Source organism: Mustela erminea, chromosome 8, assembly GCF_009829155.1.
Source record: "Mustela erminea isolate mMusErm1 chromosome 8, mMusErm1.Pri, whole genome shotgun sequence".
Classification (NCBI taxonomy): Eukaryota; Metazoa; Chordata; class Mammalia; order Carnivora; family Mustelidae; genus Mustela; species Mustela erminea.
The window spans coordinates 100,107,259-100,130,827 of record NC_045621.1 but is presented as its reverse complement, the minus strand read 5'-3'; positions in this window follow the sequence as shown (position 1 = coordinate 100,130,827).

Below are 23,569 nucleotides of genomic sequence, written 5' to 3'. Positions count from 1 at the left end.
CCCCAGAGAAAATGAGAGAGGTTGAGACCATAGAAACAGCATGCCATAAAAAGGACATTCTAAAACAAGGACAAATTCTTGAAAGTTAAAATGTGATGGCAAAAATATAAAATTTACATAGAACAGTTATAAATGAGTATACTTATGAAAAAATAAGGAGGGGGGAGTCAAGATATAACAAAGAAATAAAAAATAAGGAAATTAAGTAATCAAGTCAAGATGTCCACCATCTTGGACAGAGAAGAAATGAACAAAGTAAGGAAAAGGAAATATTTTTCTCAGAAGTTACAAATTAAAAAACCTGAATTTGAAAAAGATTAATTTTCCAGAAGGAATAGGGCAAATATACTAAATGAAAGAGACTCACATTGTTGTGAAATTTCAGAGTACCAGGGTTAAAGAGGAAGTGGAAAATATTAAATTCTTAAAGAAAGGAAGAAAATGAAGCTATAAAAACCTAAGAATCAAAACAAATGACATTGTATCCCCTAAGGCAGTACCAGAATATACCACAGTTCTGAGGTAAATACTACTTTAAAGCTAGAATACAATGGCTAGTTAAACTATGTTTATTCTGCACCACTGAACCACATTATCACTTCAGACTTGTTAGTTACCTCAGGTCTAGTACTGTCAATTTCCCTTTCTACAGTTACAGGATGGATCAAGTTGTTCTTACTTTTTTTGTTTTGTTTTGCTTTTGTTTTTGTTTTGTTTTACTATAGACTGCATTATGTGCATGGAGTTCTTTATTTCTATTTCTGTTTCTATGTCCACTGATTTCTATTTCTAACTGTGTCCAAAATTCTGTTGCACAAACTGGCTGACTTCTATACAGTGCCCTACTTAACATATATTTAATGGATTAATAAACATCTTAATAAATAAAGAGCCATACTTCTTTTGTGAGTTTCCCTTCCATTGGAATCAGATGTTTGAATCTCTCCTTTTAGGGAAACCATCCTATCTTTCTAAGAAAGGGAAATAAAAATACGTTGTTGCCTCAGCATTCTATCATTGCTATTTTAAAGATGTTGCCTTTATGTGTACTTCCTGATGATTACTATATACAGCTGCACTACCAAGGGTCTGTTTGATCACAGGGCTGAGCTTTACGTACCTGGAGAAGGCTTTGTTCTCCAACTGATTCACACCCATCACAGGAAGCTTATTCATTTCTTCTGACTACTTTGCATTCCCTGTTCTGTGCTTGGATCAGACTCCAGACGCTAAAATCAATCAGCAAAACAGTTATTCTCAGAAATATTATGAATATTGCTATCCTATTTTTTAATACTTTTATATTTTTAATTTTTATTAATTTTTTTATAAACATATATTGTATTATTAGCCCCAGGGGTACAGGTCTGTGAATCGCCAGGTTTGCTATCCTATTTTTATTTTTATTTATTTATTTTTTAAAATTTTATTTATTTGTTTGACAGACAGATCACAAGTAGGCAGAGAGGCAGGCAGATAGAGAGAGAGGAGGAAGCAGGCTTCCTGCCAAGCAGGAAGCCCAATGCGGTGCTCGATCCCAGGACCCTGGGACCATGACCTGAGCCGAAGGCAGCGACTTTAACCCACTGAGCCACCCAGGTGCCATTGCTATCCTATTTTTAAAAGAATACATCTGAGCATGTACTAATGTGGCAAAGCATTCTTACGAATGACTAAAGCAGTGGTTCTGTGAGGAGAGGTTTAGAAAGAATTTTTGTAAGAAGTCATCACAGAGCAAGAGAGTCCTTTTCTATTTGCTTTCATGAAAAGTGAGGTAAAATATAGGTGACAATATATCATTTCCCAACTGAAAGCCAAAGTCATGAAGAGTTGAGAGTTAAGAAGGTGGATGGTAATGCAGGTAGAAATGGAATTCTTTTACTTTCTTTTATTTGGAAATGCACATTGTTTCCCTTTGTGTAGTAGTATAATACCTAAGCAGATGACCAAGTCACCTTCTTTCCAGCCTTACTCTGGTGCTCTGAGCAAACAACCAGTACACACCTCTCCATGTATGTCTGGGAATTTCTCTGGGCTTGGTGGTCATTTTCCAGTCAGGGGTGGCCCCTTCACACAAAACTCCTGCCTTAAATTCTTTCATTTTAGTTTCTCTCTTGGATCATAACCCTTCTAGGCACCAGGAAGGTTAGAGATTGTTAACTTCTAGTTTCGATTTCTTTCTTTCTAGTAGGGAGAAAAAAATAATAACAATGTCTTTTGACAAGGCCTTCATTGAAAGGTTTTCTAAAGCAAAAATATACTTCTTAAAAATCTTGAAAATATAAAAGGTTGTCACCATTTAGAAAAAACACCAGTAATTTCTTTAAGATATAAACTTTAGTGCCCAAAGAGATAAATTAAAAATGGCACCAAGAATTTATTCCACCCCCAGAGGAAGAGAAACAATGTTTTGTGTTAAAACAGAAATACTTCTGGTATAATCCCACCAACATCTCTAAATCTAGAGGGAAAAAGAAATCATGCGAAGTCCATAGATCTTTTATGGGTTTAACTGTGTTCTCTCAAAATGCATATATTGAAGCCCTAACCTCTGACAGTATTGTGTTTGGAGATGAACCCTTTAAAGAGGTAACTAAGCTTGAATAAGGTCCTCTCCCCATCAATATACCTCACTCTATAGCAACCCAGTTTTTATAAATTCTATGAATTTTAGACATTCTATGAAATACATATGTCATTATCTATGTCTTAAAGTCTCTTGGTGAGTCAAAATCACAACCTTTATAAGTTATGAGGTCCCAAATCCTCTTAGCTACAATAAGCATTTGATCAGTGCTTATTGAGCATATACTATCTGAAAGTTCTAGGCATTGAGATACATTTGTAATGAGAAGTAAACAGACCCAAATTCCTATTTATGGAGTTACATTCTAGCAAAATATGTCTCAATATAAATTCATTTTCTTCTCTCTAATTCACAGTAGAACTCAATCTAATGGGGGCACCTAGGTGGCTCAGTCAGTTAAGTGTTCAACACTTGATTTGGGCTCAGGTCATGATCTCAGGGTCATGGAATAGAGCCCCATGTTGGACTCCACACTGAATGTGGAGCCTGCTTAAGATTCTCTCTCTCCTGATAAACCCCTGGCCCGACTTATCAAAAAGAAAAGAGAAAGGACCCAAATAAATAAAATCATGGACGAAAGAGGAGAGATCACAACTAACACCAAAGAAATACAAACTATTATAAGAACATACTATGAGCAACTCTAGCCAATAAATTTGACAATCTGGAAGAAATGGATGCATTCCTACAAACATATAAACTACCACAACTGAACCAGGAAGAAGTAGAAAGCCTGAACAGACCCATAACCAGTAAGGAGATTGAAACAGTCATTAAAAATCTCCAAACAAACAAAAGCCCAGGACCAGACGGCTTCCCGGGGGAATTCTACTAAACATTTAAAGAAGAACTAATTCCTATTCTCCTGAAACTGTTCCAAAAAATAGAAATGGAAGGAAAACTTCCAAACTCATTTTATGAGGCCAGCATCACCTTGATCCCAAAACCAGACAAGGATCCCATCAAAAAAGAGAGCTATAGACCAATATCCTTGATGAACACAGATGCGAAAATACTCACCAAAATACTAGCCAATAGGATTCAACAGTACATTAAAAGGATTATTCACCACGACCAAGTGGGATTTATTCCAGGGCTGCAAGTTTGGTTCAACATCCGCAAATCAGTCAATGTGATACAACACATCAATAAAAGAAAGAACAAGAACCATATGATACTCTCAATAGATGCTGAAAAAGCATTTGACAAAGTACAGCATCCCTTCCTGATCAAAACTCTTCAAAGTGTAGGGATAGAGGGCACATACCTCAATATCATCAAAGCCATCTATGAAAAACCCACAGCAAATATCTATGAAAAACCCACCGCAAATATCATTCTCAATGGAGAAAAGCTGAAAGCTTTTCCACTAAGGTCAGGAACACGGCAAGGATGTCCATTATCACCACTGCTATTCAACATAGTACTAGAGGTCCTAGCCTCAGCAATCAGACAACAAAAGGAAATTAAAGGCATCCAAATCGGCAAAGAAGAAGTCAAATTATCACTCTTTGCAGATGATATGATACTATATGTGGAAAACCCAAAAGACTCCACTCCAAAACTGCTAGAACTTATACAGGAATTCAGGAAAGTGTCAGGATAGAAAATCAATGCACAGAAATCAGTTGCATTTCTCTACACCAACAGCAAGACAGAAGAAAGAGAAATTAAGGAGTCAATCCCATTTACAATTGCATCCAAAACCATAAGATACCTAGGAATAAACCTAACCAAAGAAACACAGAATCTACACTCAGAAAACTATAAAGTACTCATGAAAGAAATTGAGGAAGACACAAAGAAATGGAAAAATGTTCCATGCTCCTGGATTGGAAGAATAAATATTGTGAAAATGTCTATGCTACCTAAAGCAATCTACACATTTAATGCAATTCCTATCAAAGTGCCATCCATCTTTTTCAAAGAAATGGAACAAATAATTCTAAAATTTATATGGAACCAGAAAAGACCTCGAATAGCCAAAGGGATATTGAAAAAGAAAGCCAAGGTTGGTGGCATCACAATTCCGGACTTCAAGCTCTATTACAAGCTGTCATCATCAAGACAGCATGGTACTGGCACAAAAACAGACACATAGATCAATGGAACAGAATAGAGAGCCCAGAAATAGACCCTCAACTCTACAGTCAACTAATCTTCGACAAAGCAGGAAAGAATGTCCAATGGAAAAAAGACAGCCTCTTCAATAAATGGTGCTGGGAAAATAGGACAGCCACATGCAGAAAAATGAAATTGGACCATTTCCTTACACCACACACAAAAATAGACTCAAAATGGATGAAGGACCTCAATGTGCGAAAGGAATCCATCAAAATCCTTGAGGAGAACACAGGTAGCAACCTCTTCGACCTCTGCCGCAGCAACATCTTCCTTGGAACAATGCCAAAGGCAAGGGAAGCAAGGGCAAAAATGAACTATTGGGATTTCATCAAGATCAAAAGCTTTTGCACAGCAAAGGAAACAGTTAACAAAATCAAAAGACAACTGACAGAATGGGAGAAGATATGTGCAAATGACATATCAGATAAAGGACTAGTGTCCAGAATCTATAAAGAACTTAGCAAACTCAACACCCAAAGAACAAATAATCCAATCAAGAAATGGGCAGAGGACATGATCAGACATTTCTGCAAAGAAGACATCCAGATGGCCAGCAGACACATGAGAAAGTGCTCCATATCACTCGGCATCAGGGAAATACAAATCAAAACCACAATGAGATATCACCTCACACCAGTCAGAATGGCTAAAATCAACAAGTCAGGAAATGACAGATGCTGGTGAGGATGCGGAGAAAGGGGAACCCTCCTACACTGTTGGTGGGAATGCAAGCTGGTGCAGCCACTCTGGAAAACAGCATGGAGGTTCCTCAAAATGTTGAAAATAGAACTGCCCTATGACCCAGCAATTGCACTATTGGGTATTTACCCTAAAGATACAAACGTAGTGATCCAAAGGGGCACGTGCACCCGAATGTTTATAGCAGCAATGTCCACAACAGCCAAACTATGGAAAGAACCTAGATGTCCATCAACAGATGAATGGATCAAGAAGATGTGGTATATATACACAATGGAATACTATGCAGCCATCAAAAGAAATGAAATCTTGCCGTTTGCGACAACATGGATGGAACTAGAGCGTATCATGCTTAGCGAAATAAGTCAAGCAGAGAATGACAACTATCATATGATCTCCCTGATATGAGGAAGTGGTGATGCAACATGGGGGCTTAAGTGGGTAGGAGAAGAATAAATGAAACAAGATGGGATTGGGAGGGAGACAAACCATAAGTGACTCTTAATCTCACAAAACAAACTGAGGGTTGCTGGGGGGAGGGGGTTTGGGAGAAGGGGGTGGGATTATGGACACTGGGGAGGGTATGTGCTTTGGTGAGTGCTGTGAAGTGTGTAAACCTGGTGATTCACAGACCTGTATCCCTGGGGATAAAAATATATGTTTATAAAAAATAAAAAATTAAAAAAAATAATAAATAAAAGGGAGTTGGGGGAAATTGGAAGGGGAGGTGAACCATGAGAGACTATGGACTCTGAAAAACAATCTGAGCGGTTTGAAGTGGCGGGGGGGGGGGTGGAGGTTGGGGGAACCAGGTGGTGGGTATTAGAGAGGGCACAGATTGCATGGAGCACTGGGTGTGGTGCAAAAACAATGAATACTGTTATGCTGAAAATAAATAAAAAATAAATTAAAAAAAAATACAACTGACAGAATGGGAGAAGATATTTGCAAACGACATATCAGATAAAGGACTAGTGTCCAAAATCTATAAAGAACTTAGCAAACTCAACACCCAAAGAACAAATAATCCAATCAAGAAATGGGCAGAGGACATGAACAGACATTTCTGCAAAGAAGACATCCAGATGGCCAACAGACACATGAGAAAGTGCTCCATATCACTCGGCATCAGGGAAATACAAATCAAAACCACAATGAGGTATCACCTCACACCAGTCAGAATGGCTAAAATCAACAAGTCAGGAAATGACAGATGCTGGTGAGGATGCGGAGAAAGGGGAACTCTCCTACACTGTTGGTGGGAATACAAGCTGGTGCAGCCACTCTGGAAAACAGCATGGAGGTTCCTCAAAATGTTGAAAATAGAACTGCCCTGTGACCCAGCAATTGCACTATTGGGTATTTACCCTAAAGATACAAACGTAGTGATCCAAAGGGGCACGTGCACCCGAATGTTTATAGCAGCAATGTCCACAATAGCCAAACTATGGAAAGAACCTAGATGTCCATCAACAGATGAATGGATCAAGAAGATGTGGTATATATACACAATGGAATACTATGCAGCCATCAAAAGAAATGAAATCTTGCCATTTGCGACAACATGGATGGGACTAGAGCGTATCATGCTTAGCGAAATAAGTCAAGCAGAGAAAGACAACTATCATATGATCTCCCTGATATGAGGAAGTGGTGATGCAACATGGGGGCTTAAGTGGGTAGGAGAAGAATAAATGAAACAAGATGGGATTGGGAGGGAGACAAACCATAAGTGACTCTTAATCTCACAAAACAAACTGAGGGTTGATGGGGGGAGGGGGTTTGGGAGAAAGGGGTGGGATTATGGACACTGGGGAGGGTATGTGCTTTGGTGAGTGCTGTGAAGTGTGTAAACCTGGTGATTCACAGACCTGTACCCCTGGGGATAAAAACATATGTTTATAAAAAATAAAAATTAAAAAAAAAAAAGATTCTCTCTCTCCTTCTCCCTCTGTCCCTTCTCCACCCCATCCCTGGTCACACACCCTCTCTCTTTCAAAAAAGGAAAGAAGAAAGAAAGAAATAATAAGAAAGAAAGAAAGAGAATAAGTCTAAACTAAATCTAATGGTAACAGTACTAATTTTTTAAAAATCTCCAATTAAAGTCATGTACAACAAGTTTCATAACTATAAGATTCTTGGGAAATAGTGTAGAATAACTGAAAATGTTTTATATTGCTATTTGAAAGTATCTTCAAATGAAGATTATGTAAGAGGGTGAAAGTTTGTACTTATATATTAAGCATCCAGTATGGTTTATGTGCAGATTTACTGTAGTTTTTTTTATTCTTTTCTTTCAAATTCACAGCCTAGTAAAATGGAAATTCAAAAAATGTGTAATTTTAAGATGTGTCAATCATTCTAAAATAAGATTCTAGTTCAGAAAAAGGAGCTTTTTCCAATGTAGTCTGAGTCAACATTCTGCCAGAATTTCTACTTGAAAAATTAGGAGGTCATTCAATCATCATATGTTTCCAAATATCTGGATAGTTGACACTACATAGACAAAGCTTATGGGTGAGGAACTGATCTTTTATATTTATGTATTTTTAACCAGGCTCTATATCAAAGTAATGCCATCACAGACCTCTCAGCTCAGATTAGTTCCATCAAGTTTAAAAAAAAAAAAAAGAAAGGAAGAATAAGAAAGAAAGAAAGAAAGAAAGAAGAAAGAAAGAAAGAAAGAAAGAAAGAAAGAAAGAAAGAAAGAAAGAAAGAAAGAAAAGGAAAAGGAAAAGGAAAAGGAAAAGGAAAAGGAAAAAAAAATCTTCATAGTAAGAAATTCCTGGCTATGGTCTGTTCTGATGAAACTCCATGGATTCTCACAGCACAATTATTCTTTTAACCCTTCATCATTTTCCCTTCAACCTCCAAGTTAAAAAAAAAAAATGATGAACTCATCATATCTATCATGTTATCTTAGACTAAAGTAATTTTACTTTCCCCAGAACACTGTACCACAGTGAATTGATTGCTTTTAAAGTGATCTTCATATGCAAATCAATTTAAATTGAATTCAGAAAAATTCCAAAGAATTCACCATCAAACCTAAAAATAAATTATGTATTACATATACCACATATAGTTATATTTGATCTATTTAATCTTGTGTGCAATGCATTTTATATGAGAAATTTGGAGGAGGAAGAGGAATGTGGACAGGTAAGCATGAAGAATTTGGAAGTGGGTACTGTCCTCGACATACTTCAATTTGGGGGATTTTACCAAAAATAACTCACTTGTTAATAGTTTTGTATGATATCATGCATGATTTTACCTAAATTCTTCCATGAAGCTAAAATTGAAGTTACAAAAGTTTTTTTGAATAGAACTTAGGAGTTCTGCCACAAATCTTCTCTCTCTCAGAATACTTATATTATTTCACTTCATGTACATTTATTTATACAGAATTGTCATCCAATATAGTATTTGACCCTCTGAGATATATTTATACTTACACACCCTCTAAATGAAGTCATCTGAGACGAGATGAATTGGCCACAAAGCAGCTAGAAGAAGCCCTCAGTTTAAGGCAAATCTATTAGGCTTAAAAACATACAAAAGTAGAGGTGAGCCCTTAGGTCACTAAGAATGTCATCATTTATTCCCTGAGGAAATTGAAAGTTGACCAAAGACATCTTACAATTTTGAAAATGCCTGTCTGTGATCTATAGCCATTCGGCCGCTACTCCTCACTATTGCCACACTGATTAATATGGGCTTGGAAAAGTTCAATGCATACCCATTAACACTTTGATGAAAAGGTTTTTCCTTTCTTCTCCTTCTTCTATTCTCTTGACATTACAGTAATAAATTACTGTGTCTTGGAAGAGCTCTTGAATTTAATCTTCTATGAAAAAGTTTTAATTAATTTTTTTACCTTGCAATTACTTCTGTTTGTATGCCCTTGGGAGAGCTTAATAAATATTTCTGAATTATTCTTGATTTAAATTGATATTAGAGTAATATTTAGGGGGTTATATTTATCCTTTACTTTTTTTTCACTTTGAGTCCGTATTATAAAGAGAAAGTGGAACTTTTAGTTTCCTTTAATTGACTATTTTTGAAAATGTCCTTGTGATCACATCCATGATCATTTTTATTAATTTATTTTTCTAGCCCATCTATTAATATCTTGCTTACCAAATACAATTAAATAGAAGAAATAATAAAGGGTATTGCATTTCTTTTATTTTCATATGGAGCTTCCAAAATCAGTGACTCAACCAAGTCAAAATAAGCATTTATTTTTATTAGTTTTTCCATTTTATTTTATTTTATTTTATTTTCACTGTTCCAAAATTCATTGTTTATGTACCACACCCAGTATTTTAAAAGAATTAGGCTAATAAGGTTGTGACATGTGACATAAATAAAATTTCCAGACTTCTTTTTATTTTAATCTTTTTACTGATAAATGCCGAGGATCAAATACGATAATTTTGAGGACTTCTTTCACATTTAAAATTATCTGTTATTCTAAATCATAGTCAGTATAACTAAGTAGATGCTCATATTTTATTCTCTATTTTGGTTGGGTGTTCTTTAAAATATTCATAATGATGAAGTACACCTTTTAAAAATTACCTATATGTGAAATTGACTTTTGCTATCTTGGAGACAAAACTTAAACTTATATAACCTAGAGTTGAAAGAATGGAAATAACAAATTCTCCAATTAGGTCATAGTCAGAAAGTATTGATCATGTCCCATCTTTGCAGGCTATCAGTTTGAAACTCATGGCTTCAGCTGTACATTGATTGGGTTATTCCAACATTTCATCAGCTTCCTGGTGTGCTATAGGTGACAGAACATCTTTGCTGTAGAGTGACTTCATTGATTATGTAGGATCCAGTGCCAATGGATCAAATATCCCATGAGCTCCTGAACAGTGAGTAGTCCTGGCTTAGATCTTGTGAACAGGTAAAGCAAACTCATCCCAAGAATATATTTTTAGTTCATTCTAGATAAATTGCTATGTCTTCCAAGGCAGAAGGGCTTCACACAGTCAATTTGACACCAGAGGCCTGATTCATCTGTTTGAAGAATGGTGCCTGTGATGGTGCAATCAGGCTTAATTTCTCTTCTTATAGTTAGAACAACAGAATGAGTTAACCTGGCTTTGGGAAGAGGGATGCCTTGCTTTGGAGCTTGTACCTAATCTCCATCTCAACCAACATATCTACTTGCTAATGGCTCAATTGTTTCACCACTGGTATGGCCAGCTGTCTGCTCTGGACTAGTAGAATTATTTTGTTACTTGATTTTTTCAAACTTGGGACTCTGGTACATCTCTTTGGAGAGCATTAACATGTGATACAACACTCTTTATACCTTATGCCCATTCTCACAAGTCCATCCATGTGTCTCTTTTATAGGTGTTCTTCTCCCCATCTTCCATTATAGCTCCTCCTTGAACAACCAGTCTGTGAATCCATCTAAATTCTAACCTCAAGACCCATCTCTTTACAGAAAATGTAGATGACCAGATGAGCCACCAGGAATTCTGCACTTTTTACCCCTCGTTTTTGTCTTTTCTGGGTACATATATAGTACAACTGCTATCTATTTTTAGCTTGCATGAAATTCTGGTTTCTTCACCCATATGCTAGCTATCTTGAAATTTTTCATTTTTGCCAATGAACCCAAAGTGATCTCCTGTGCAGCTCATTGCATGATCCGAGGGAAACGATGCACTGCAAAAGTGGTAGATATCATGGGGATCTAGGCTACTTCCTCTGAAGAATTTTTGAATCCAATAGTCCAACTCAGTAATGGGTATATTACTTACATCTTATGGATGATTGGTGCTGGGCCTACCCAGTCTGTGATGTAGTGGGTCTAACAAAAACCAGCTCATGGCAGTTCTGTTTACACAGTAAGTTTGTGTCCCATTATCAGGTAATCTGTCTTTACCAGTGCAAATCAGCATACTAAGAACAGTTTTTTAAAAAAGTGTATAATTCTCTGCTTTCCATGGAATAGACTTGTTTATGGTTCTTGGCATAAACTCTCCATGGATTCTTTTCCCAACACATGTCTCTAATACCATGGAGTCCACTGCCCAAATGGAAACACCTCTTGCATCTCAACGTGGACTTGTTTCAAATCCCCTACTTGCTCTGGGCACTACTCAAAGCTAGAAACTTATATGACACCAAATATTCCTAGGTGTGAAACATGCTGTCCCCAAAACCCATAAAGACCTACAGTGTGCTGTGCTTTTGTCTAGGTAGTATGAGATACAAGATGGAATCATTTGTCTTCAGCTTGGAAAGGAAAACCATGTACTGTTAACTGTCTCCTTAACTCTGGGTCAGATTCCTGGCTTTGTATTTGATTTTCTCCTTTTTACAACAATAAGCAACTCTGCCCATTTTTATCTTAGCCTCTGTCCTTTCAGGAGCCTATCTTTCCAATTGCTGCACTGTAGCCTAGTTATGTAAACGCATCTCCTACCATCAGATCAGCTATTGACTTCAGAAGACATCTAACACAAGGCTTCTCAGTGATGCTGGAGTCTCTCCTACCAAAACATTTTTTATTATTTTGGTGAATGGACTGCCCACCAAGAGCATTCTTCTGGATTTATCAACCTTGCATAATATATCCACTCTAGCATAACCAATTCTCTGAAACTTCTGATCCCCTTTTCCACTATCTGTTACAATGGTTCATGTATTTCTATTTCACATAACTGTGTCCCATTGGTTTCCACTTACTAGTGCTATCTCTTTGGAGATCTCTTTGGTCCTTGGAAGAGTGTAAAATCCTATAAACCAGAAAAGGGATCTAAATAAACAAACTCACTGTTATCCAACTTCATGTTATACCCCTCAATCTAGAAGTCTCAGAATCCATTCTCATAAATATACTCCCAATTTTGCCTGTACATGTTGGCTAGTTCTTGGTCACTCAGTATAGTCTTTTTTCTCCTTTTAAGACAAAGAATTTATATGGATCCATTACGTTGCTTTAATTGTATAGTGGCCAAATGTAGCTGAAGCAGATGAAGAAAAATCTATAATTACTTTCAAGTCTGGGGATAGCACACGGTTCATCATTGATGGCCATGGGAACTCAACATTTTTAAGTGCATCATCCCAGTGTGAATGTCCCTAAATTCACATTTTAGGTTTCCTTTTCTTCCCAACAAAAGTGTCTTTTCTTTGGGGGAGCAGACCTACTGGGACTAGAAACTCAACCTTTTCTAGAGTTTCACTACAATTTTGTTTATGGCCTGGGACTTGCTCTGAGGTTTTCCTAACTTTCTGCTGCAGAAGGTGATAGTTTCCTTACACACTGCCAAGAAACATTTTTGGTTTTCACATATAACATTTAATAATTCATTTATCACCCTTAGCCCCTTATTAATTTCACCTAAAGCGTGAATTGCTCCCATCTACATCCATCCACTGACATTGCCTTATAATTACTTTTTTTTTCTGTTAATCATAAATGTTGAGAGCATCAAACCCCAGTGAATTTACCTTTCGGTGGTATATACCCAGGACTGGAGAAGACCTCTGAACGCTATGAGACATACTTCTATTTTGACAATTTGGGGGACTGGTGCAGCTATGCTGTTCTATATCACTTCTAGGTTTTACTTCAATGAAAAACTGAAAATCTCTGGATATGAAAATTTTAATATACAGATATCTATGCTGAGTCTAGTTATACTATTAGCTTAATGATTCCTGCTGTCACTTAATTAAATGGTATTTAAAATAGAAGGGGGGTACAAGAAACAAGAGACTAAGTAAGCCACTTTATTGTTTGTACTATCCTAGGAAGTACTGTAAAACATTTTCCAATGATTAAACTAAAGTTAAATTGTGATTGGGGGATATTTGTCATTTAAAATCATCCTTATTCCTGGGTAATTAGGCATTCTTGTGTCCCATATTTTGGTGCATGCAATGACGCTATAAATTTATTCTTTGTGTAAAAAATAGTGGTAACTTTTTGAATAATTTATTTTTATTATTTTTTTAAATCGAAAACTTAACAGATGAAAAACGAGTCAATAAAATAACCGAAAACAGATAAAAGAAAACACATCTTCTTATTGGTCAGCTATTGCTGCATAATAAGTATTCCCAAACTCAGTGGCATACAGCAATACAGACTTACTATCATGCTGACAGGCCTCAGGTCAACGCCTCAGAATGTCTCAGAATGTCTGTGAAGTGAGGGGAATGGCTTGGTCTCACGTGTCTTATTCTAAGACTAATAGATTTCTAGGGAAGAAGGTAGGGAATGGGAAACAAGATACACAGAATATAACCTTATTGATAATCTGGGATATAAATTAGATAAACAATTACCTTATCTCTTAAGGCATTTCAGAAAGTCAAAATTGCAAATACTATTTTTATGAATTTATTGTTAATAATATTTAAGAATATTTATTTAGTATTATATGTCACGTGTCATAAATGGTGCTAAATCTCAGGGTTTCTAAGCTGAATAAACTAGACACTTTCTTTTCCATTAGGGAGCTTACATTATGATGAGTTTAAGATTGTGTGTGTTAGCTAAAACCCTAGATTCTCACAGGGCTAACTTTTTTACATGTGGTTAAATTTAAATTTGGGTAAATTTATGTAGGTAAAACTGTAGTTCTTACTATGATAAAGAGAATATAAGATTTTTTATTCTTAAATCATAAGATTACATAATCCACAATTAATTTTAATATATCACCAACTTGTTGTGTAATTTTGAGCCATTCACTTATTTTAGCCTCCTCAGTTTCCTTGTATGAAATATAAAACATATGTGATGGGAAATTTTGATTCTCCTAGCTGAAAGTATTCTCTCATTCCTCATGGGTACCATTCAAAGATTAACCTCTTAAATTTCCATCCTTAGCATTTTCTCTATTTCTTTAATTAGCAACAGGATACAAGAAAGGCAGAAAGTCATATGATTTCCTAGTTGCCTTTGCCAGTGATTTTTAAACTTCAGTACTTATGCCAGCTTACTTGTCTGTTCAGGTTTACCAGGGTTGAAAAGTCTATAGTGCTCTATTAATCTCTTTGGTAGGATTCTATCTGCTTTGCAGAGGTGGCCTGGAGATAGCTGCAAATTCTTTCATGCTCCCCAGACTGGGAGGTGGAACCGATTTCCTTTTTCCTTAAATCTAGATTGGCCTAGTGAGTGCTTACCCAATAGAATGCAGTAGAAGCAATGCTGTGCAACTTCTGGTAACTCTTTAAAAAGATGGGCAAAATCTGCTCCATCCTTACTGTAAGGCTGTGTCTTGTGATACTACACCTCTAACCCCAGCTGCCATGCTGTGAGAGGCACAAGCCACAAGTGCAGGTCAGGATGATAGCCCTAGATAAGACCATGACCAACAGCCCTAGCTAAGCACTGAGTGGACTGCCAGCATGAACTGTCAGTCATGTGTATGAGTCATCTTGGTTGCTCAGCTCAGCAAGTGCTCAGCTGGCACCTAACTCCAACTTCATGAGGACTACTAAGTGAGTTCTTCCTAAATGAACCTCTGAACCCCCAGAAATATGAGAGGTAATAGTAACTTATTGATTCAGGCTATTAAATATTTGTGGGGTTTTATCAGACAGCAATACATAATTCCATCAGGCATCTTCAGAGCAACTTATTTTCATGAGTGCCTTCTCAAGGTTAAATTTAAATAAAGTGCTAATAAAAAATAAATAAGTGGATTCACATGTACTTTACTCTTCATAATTTTACATTGTTTTTCATTAAAAAGTCCCCTCCAGATGCATAAGCTTTCTGTAACCTATTTTCTAATCCAATTCCTAGTGTGCTTCTTCCATTCTTCCCATACCGACCCCACCACCCCACCAATGCCACTACCCCTTGAGTAGATCTTGGTGCTAGAAAGAGCTAGTATTCTGTAGTTGTAAAAATGTGCACTCAAATGCAGTTATATTACCTCATTCTGTGACCTTCTCTAAGTTACTTACTTTGAGGTCAAGTTAGCCATCTGTAGGGGAAATGTGTCCCTGTATCACTGAAGAGAAACTTACCAAACAAATGTCACGTATTTCCTCTAGCACCTACTCTTGCTTGTAGTTTACAGTAGATATCAGTAAACATTTATTTCTCTTTCCCAAGCTCTGTCTTCTATGTTATAACTATTGATGAGTAGCACTTGCAGAGTGGTCCTGACAACTACAATTGACCTCCACCTCATCTCTACCCACAGTGGGTCCTCGTCACCAAAAACATAAAATCTTCACTTGATGAAAGTGCCTATAGCTCCTTAGGCTTAACTCTTCAAAGCACTGGAATCTGATTGCTGTATGGAAAACAAAATATCTGGTGGTTTTTAGAATATCCTGCTTCAAACAATAGTGTGTTTAATTAACACAATTTATATCAAGTCACACAGAGACTTTTGCACATTCTCACACTGTAGAGTATTTACCCAAAATAGACAACCTAATTACTTAAGGAAATTGGCTATATTTGCAGAACTGGAGTGTTATAAGAAAAAATGAACTGCAATCATAAAACATAGAAGGATGGGAAAATGCCAAATTCTTATTATTTTTGTTTTTAAAATGTTAATTAAGATATAGAGTCCACAAATCTTGTGGAATGTAGTACAAGTGAATGAATAAATCTCTTCAATATGGATCAAAGAGGAAATACATATTTTATGGCTTAATTAGCTAAAATTCATAAATCCTGAGAAATTATTGCTGAGTATCCAATACATAATGACAAAGAGGGGCAGCACTGGTTGTCTCTCATCCACATGGAGAAGCTGGATGCTCAATACAGGAAGAAATTTTGCTGGAAAGTCATTTAATCAAATTAAGAAGGAATATGATAAATGTAATTATTACCAACAAAAATTTCTTAGAGTTAAGTAAGGGGAAAATATTAATTTTAACATCACTCTCTGGTGGCCTTCTGTGACTCTACTTTTCTAAAGCAAATTCCTTAGGAAGAAAAACAAAGGGATGGAAAGGAAGGCAGGAATAGGCTTTAAAAATATTGAGGAAACCATAATTTTTCACAGAGGTAAACTTAAATTATTATATTATTATTATTACTTAAAGAGAAGGAGAGAGAAAGACAGAGGGAGAAAGAGAATCCCACAGAACCCGACATGGGGCTCAACTTCAGGACCCTGAAGTCACGACCTGAGCCAAAATCAAGAGTCTGATGCTTAACCTACTGAGCCACCCAGATGCCTGTATTTAAATTATTTTTTCTAGTTTTTAATTTTTATTAATCTTAACTAAATAGTGACCAACCAGGCTGGTCAGAGAAACAAAGAAAAGTATCTTTCATTCTTCCAAAAATATTTATTGAATAGTTATTATGTTCAGTGCATTGTACCTGGTATTAGGAAAGATAAAATGAATAAATAGACCTACTTCCTCTCCTTATAGTCTTGTTTGGGAGCTGGGAAAATACATTGATAAATCATATGATAAAACAAACTATTACACTAAAATAGACATAAGTTGAAAATGCTATGAGAACCATCAATTCTAACCTGGCAAGGAGGAGGTGATTAAAGAAGTGATATTTGACTGAACGTGGCCATTATAGCTCTGGTGATGAGCTCCCCCCTACTTTTTAAAAAAGGATTTATTTATTCATTTGCAGGAGGAAGGGTAGAGGAAGAGAATCTTAAGCAGACTCCAAGCTGAGTGTGGAGCCTGTCACAGGGCTCAATCTCATGATCTGAGATAATGACCTGAAACAAAATCAAGAGTCGGATGTTTAACCAACTGAGCCACCCAGGCACCCCAGCCCCATTCTTGACATTACAGTGAGTGATCAGTGAATATGTATTGCATCATTAAATGCAGTGATTTAAAAGGAGATTTGAAAGGATGATAACACAAAAGGTTGACTTGTAATTTCAAACTCAACAAGAATCAGAAATCTTATTGAGCATTAAGTTTTACTAATAATTTCAAGGTTACAGCTTAAATCACATTATATATGAGGCATGGAGTAGCCAGATTGCTCACCAAGTCCTTTATCACCATATTAAAATGTGCCATTGCCCATTTGATGTGGAACATCATCACAAAAGGGGCTTTTTAGGTTACAAAACAGCCCTAATTTTTACTCAAATACTTGTATAGCTTATACCATAGTCTTATGTTCTATTAAGCCATACATTTTCCTTTAAAGTATTTAATTTACCAATAAGGATGGACCTGGCACATCATGCTAAAAGCATTCCATATGTAAGGACTCTCATGTTCTTAAGGACTAACACTATGTTTTTATGGAGCTCTGCTCCTAGCATGTTAATAAGAAGATTTGGCCAGGTCAGCTTATCTTTTATTTCCCAGATGGTTTGGGGACAACATAGATTACAAGTTGCTATACCATAATCATTTTAAAAATGGGGAAAGCAGAAAGATAGATTATTCAAGTGGTTAGATAGATCACTTAGATAGATTAATAGGATGATTTATTAAGGTCTTTGGTACTTCATTTCCCATATTTTATTTTAAGAATTGGCTTTGTAATCAGAGTGACATGAATGCCAATCCTGAATTCACCATTTTAGGTGAGTTATTTAAGCTTTATTAGTAATAATTTTCTCATCTCTAAATTGTAAACAAAACAAAACAAAACAAAACAAATATCATGGGCTCTGGGTGACTTGGTCGGTTGAGCATCTAACTCTTGATTTTCGCTCTGATCCTGATCACAGGGTCGTGAGATCGAGCCTGGCATGGGCTTAGCACTTAGCAGGGAGTCTTCTTTTCTCTTTCTCTCTCTCCCTCAGCCCCTCCTCCTGCTCTCTCTCTCTCAAATAAATAAATCTTAAAAAAATAAATTCTAAAAAACAAAAATATTGACTTTGCCACATTGTTATGAAAATTAAGGTAGAAAACACTGCACATAATGCTAAATATATGCTGAATGTTCAAGAAATATTTTTCTATCCTTTATTCCACCCAGATTCCCATTTCATCCATCCAAATTATTGGATCAACCACAAGCCTGCTTATTCCAATTATTCATTGCCACATGACTTAGTTTTGAATAGCAGGTTTTCCTTTCCCTTGCCTTAATATCTCATTACTCCATATACCAATCAACTAGATACTCACTTTTTATATTTGATAGTTTGGTTCCCCAACTAAATTATAGGCTTCAGAAATTCTGGAGGTATGTCTAAGGTAATTTTTATTTCTCCAAGTTTTTAGCATAATATCATGTGTGCAAACATTGCCATTTAATATTGGCTGATTAAGTCTTGACTGGGTGAATTATAACTCAAGGATTAAAGTTATATGTGATCTGACCAAGCTCTGATAATATGTGCACTCATTACCTTTCAAAGAAATTAATCTTAATAGGTATTTTTCTCTATACATAAATTTTAACCTTATATATAATTTTAGACTTACAGAGGAACTGTAAGAATATTATAAAAAACTCTGAATCTTTTTGTACATGGTGAGAGGTACCATCATTACTTCACCCTAAGCACAAGAACCTTCTCTAACAAAACCACATAATAACAATCACAGTCAGAAAATTTAACATTGATATAATTTTATTATATAATTCTCAAGACATATTCAAATTTCTAAAAATATCTCAATAATATTCTGTACTCATGCGCATCCCCTTGGCCACTGTACAATCTAGAAATTGGCTGCATAGATACTCCAACTTCTCTTCTCCTATTCTTCTAGCATTGGGTTTATAGGCACATCTCCTGGTCCCCCTATAGCACCATGTCACTAATCCATAGACATAACTTTCCGGTTTTAATCCAGAATTGTTAGGTCTTTCAAGACAGTGACCCTTTCAATGAAAACCATATGGAACTTGAGGTTGAAGAAGGCATGAGTTGGCTCTCAGCAGGATGCATTATCTTCATCTATAAGTATTCTTAATATTTTGGTATCTATAGCTAAAATAATTTCCTTGCTTCTTTGATGGTATGTTTTCTCATGTTCTTTCAAGTGAGTTTTAAAAGAGAATACTGAAGCAAACATAGTTCTCCTGGTTGTCATTATTTGACATCAGGCAGATAATGACTAGGCCCAACTGTTTTAAGATATTATTAATTGCCATTATTTGCATTTGTTTATATAATTTATTATTTATTGACTTTAAAATACGTATTATTTATATTTGAAATAATTGTTGTTAATATTAGATATGTTTTTACATTTATAAATTATTTTTATTCATTTATATGTCTTCATTATATCACTGAAGATAATAAGACTGGAAAAATTTAAGCTATTATATTGATTTTGTCTGTTAGCTCAGAGAAGAATAGGGTCAAGATCCAGATTTTATTGGTTTTTATTGCAGCCAATATTCTACTGATCAATACCCAACTCTGCTCAGTTACCTAGGCAGGCAGAGGTTTCAGGTGAGGGGAGTTACAAGAGTGTTGAAAAACATGATACTCATCACATCTCTAGCTACAAGTATACCCTTTAATTATTATCACTGATTTTAAAGGAAGAATTATATAATCTCATATGTACTCCTTATATAAACAGAATACCTTATTAATAATACAGGGGAAAAATACCAGAAGTTTATAAACCTATGTTTTCTTTTATAATCAGCTTCTGTAGCATCAGAGAAGCATATTTGAATAAAGTTCTTTTATTTTTCAGCATTTTTAGAAATATCTCAGGGTATAGAAAGATTATCAGGATTACCAGTAGTACCATGATAATTTTTAAATGACAGTTTTCCATTTAATTCAGGAGATAGTTGAGATACAAAATTCAATTATATTAGTTAGATGCAAATGGTAATCATAAAAAATGTTATTCTATCTCTGGAGATAATTAACACTTTATCTTAGATTGCCTTTTGCTGCAGTGATGTTATCTAATTTATTATAAATGTTTAAACTTTACAGCATGTCTAATTGCCATTAATTCTCAATCTTCTAAAATTTTTAAAATAATCAAGAATATAGGCTTTGGAGCATGCTAATTATTTTTAATAGAAAAGGAATTTAATTTTATTTTTAATTAAATTAATTTTAATAATTGGAATTAATAATGGTTTCCAGGCTATAGAGGTAACATTTATAACATTATGAACAGTTTGGGGTTGTCTCTATAAAAATAGCATTCAAAAAGTCAATGGTCTCATAAAGTGTGAGTAAAAATTAAAATTAAAATGCAAAATCTGACAGAAAAAATCAGGATCATAAAATAAAAATAGAGATTACTCTGGAAATCTACCATATAAAAATTATATTAAGTATCTATAGAGGAAAATAAAAAGTACAAATGGATAAAATTAGAAAGAATAATGCCTGAATAGAAATCAATTGATGGGGGCGCCTCAAGGGGTTAAAGCCTCTGCCTTCTGCTCAGGTCGTGATCCCAAGGTCCTGTGATTGAGCCCCGCATCGGGCTCTCTGCTTGGTGCGGAGCCTGCTTCCCCCCGCCCACTGCCTGCCTCTCTGCCTACTTGTGATCTCTGTCTGTCAAATAAATAAATAAAATCTTAAAAAAAAAAAAAGAAAGAAAAAGAAATCAATTGATGGGAAAATAAGATGTATGTAAAAAGAATCCAACCAATTAAACAGAATCTTGGCCCTGAAGCCAACCTACACAGAAGAAGGAAAGTGATACATGACAGAGGACTGGTGTTGCAATTACTCTAGTGATGACATTCTTTACAACTAATGATCCTGGAATAATTGGGTATTCACATAGGAAAAAAAAATTATATTTAGTTTTCTCTTCACACTATCTCAACAGTATACAGATCAATTTTGAGTGCATGAAAACCTCAAATGTGAAAAAATGGGCAGAAGACATGAACAGACACTTCTCCAAAGAAGACACACAAATAGCTAACAGACACATAAAAAAATGTTCTTCATCGCTAGCCCTCAGGGAAATTCAAATCAAAACTACATTGAGATATCACCTTACACCAGCTAGAATGGCCAAAAGTTACAAGATAAGAAACAACAAATGTTCGAGAGGATGTGGAGAAAGGGAACCCTCTTACACTGTTGGTGGGAATGCAAGTTGATGCAGCCACTTTGGAAAACAGTGTGGAGATTCCTCAAAACATTAAAAATAGAACTACCTTATGACCTTGAAATCACACTATTGGGTATTTACCACAAACACAGAGATGTAGTGAAAAGAAGGGCCATCTGTACCCCAATGTTCATAGCAGCAATGACCACAGTCGCCAAACTGTGGAATGAGCCAAGATGTCCTTCAACAGATGAATGGATAAAGAAGATACAGTCCATATATACAATGGAATATTATGCAGCCATCAGAAAGGATGAATACCCAACTTTTGTATCAAGATGGACAGGACTGGAGGAGAGTACTCTGAGTGAAATATGTCAAGCAGAGAGAGTCAATTATTATATGGTTTTACTCACTTGTGGAGCATAAGGAATTACATGGAGGACATTAGGAAAAGGAAAGGAAAAGAGAATTGGGGGAAATCGGAGGGGGAGATGAAGCATGAGAGACTATGAACTCTGAGAAACAAACTGAAAGTTTTGGAGGGGCAGAGGGTGGAGCATTGGTGAGCCTGGTGGTGGGTATTAAGGAGGGCATGTATTGCATGGAGTACTGGGTGTGGGACATAAACAATGAATCTTAGAACACTGAACAAATAAAAAAAATAGTTTCAAAATCTACATTATAGAATAACAGAAATACGAATAGGCAACTGAAATGAAGAGAAACATATATGGCTCATAAACATGAAATGATGCAGGACTCCACTAATAAATAGTGAAAGTTAAAATCCTAAGTAGGTCCTGTTTTAGATCATCTATACTGATTAAAGAATCTGTTAATAATAGGTCTAGCAGAAGGTGTAGTATGCAGTGCATAGATTCTCATAGACGCTGTGATGAGAAGATTCATTTAGTATAACAAATTTGGACAATTTTATAGATTGCACAGAGACACATCATGAAAGTATATGCTAATGCATGGTGTTAATAACCATCAAATTTGGAACAAATTTGGGACAAAGTTTCACCTGGAGGAATGGGGAAATATGAGACTGGAGAGACATGCCCAGGACTGGTTTCCATTCTATCGCTAATGCTGTGGTTTAACCTTCATGATGGATCCAATTGTTTGGTTTATCTTTTTTGATATGGTTATTACCTTTTTGTGTATTGTAAATATTATATGCTAATGTTTTTCAGAGGAAAAACAGATGTGGAAAATGAAGTGGCTTTTTTGGGAAAACATTTTCTGTGTTAAGAAAATGTGAACATTTTCAGACAGGTCATCAGGAACTGGAGGGGAAACAATGACTTTCTTACCTAGTACATACAGAATACATAAAATTATAATGGTATGCCACTAAATGAAAAACTTGATAACAGATGTTTATGATTCTACCCTTTTTTATGTCATATTTTTTCTGCCTCTCAGCCTATTGACATTCCAAAACTGTAAAAAGGAAAATGGTGAACACACACACATCCACACTCAAAATCATCTGATCAACAATCAAATATTCTTGAAAGAGGGATGCCTCAGTGGCTCAGTTGGTTTAAGCATCTGCCTTCAGCTCAGGTCTTGATCCCAGCATCCTGGGATGGAGTCCAGCATGGGGCTTCCTGCTCAGTAGGGAGCCTGCTTCTCCCATTGCCTGCTGCTCTCCCTACTTGTGCTTTCTCTGTCTCGCTCGCTCTCTCTGACAAATAAATAATAAATAAATCTTTAAAAAAAATAAATATTCTTGAAAGAAATAAATGAAAGAAAGCTAAATGAGAAAGAACACTAATCAGTTTAGGTTTAAACATATTTTCTTTTAATTACTTTGAATAGGTTTTCTTTAACATCAATTTACTTCTTTTTTTTTTTTTTTTTTTTTTAAGATTTTTATTTATTTATTTGACAGAGAGAGATCACAAGTAGGCAGAGAGGCAGGCAGAGAGAGAGAGGAGGAAGCAGGCTCCCTGCTGAGCAGAGAGCCCGATGCGGGACTCGATCCCAGGACCCTGAGATCATGACCTGAGCCGAAGGCAGCGGCTTAACCCACTGAGCCACCCAGGCGCCCAACATCAATTTACTTCTTAAAATCAACTGCAAAATGGTCTACAAGCTATTGGCAAGTTATTTTTCTCTCTCTTTTTAAAGATTTATTTATTTATTTGAGAGAGAGAGTGTGTGCATGCTGGTGGA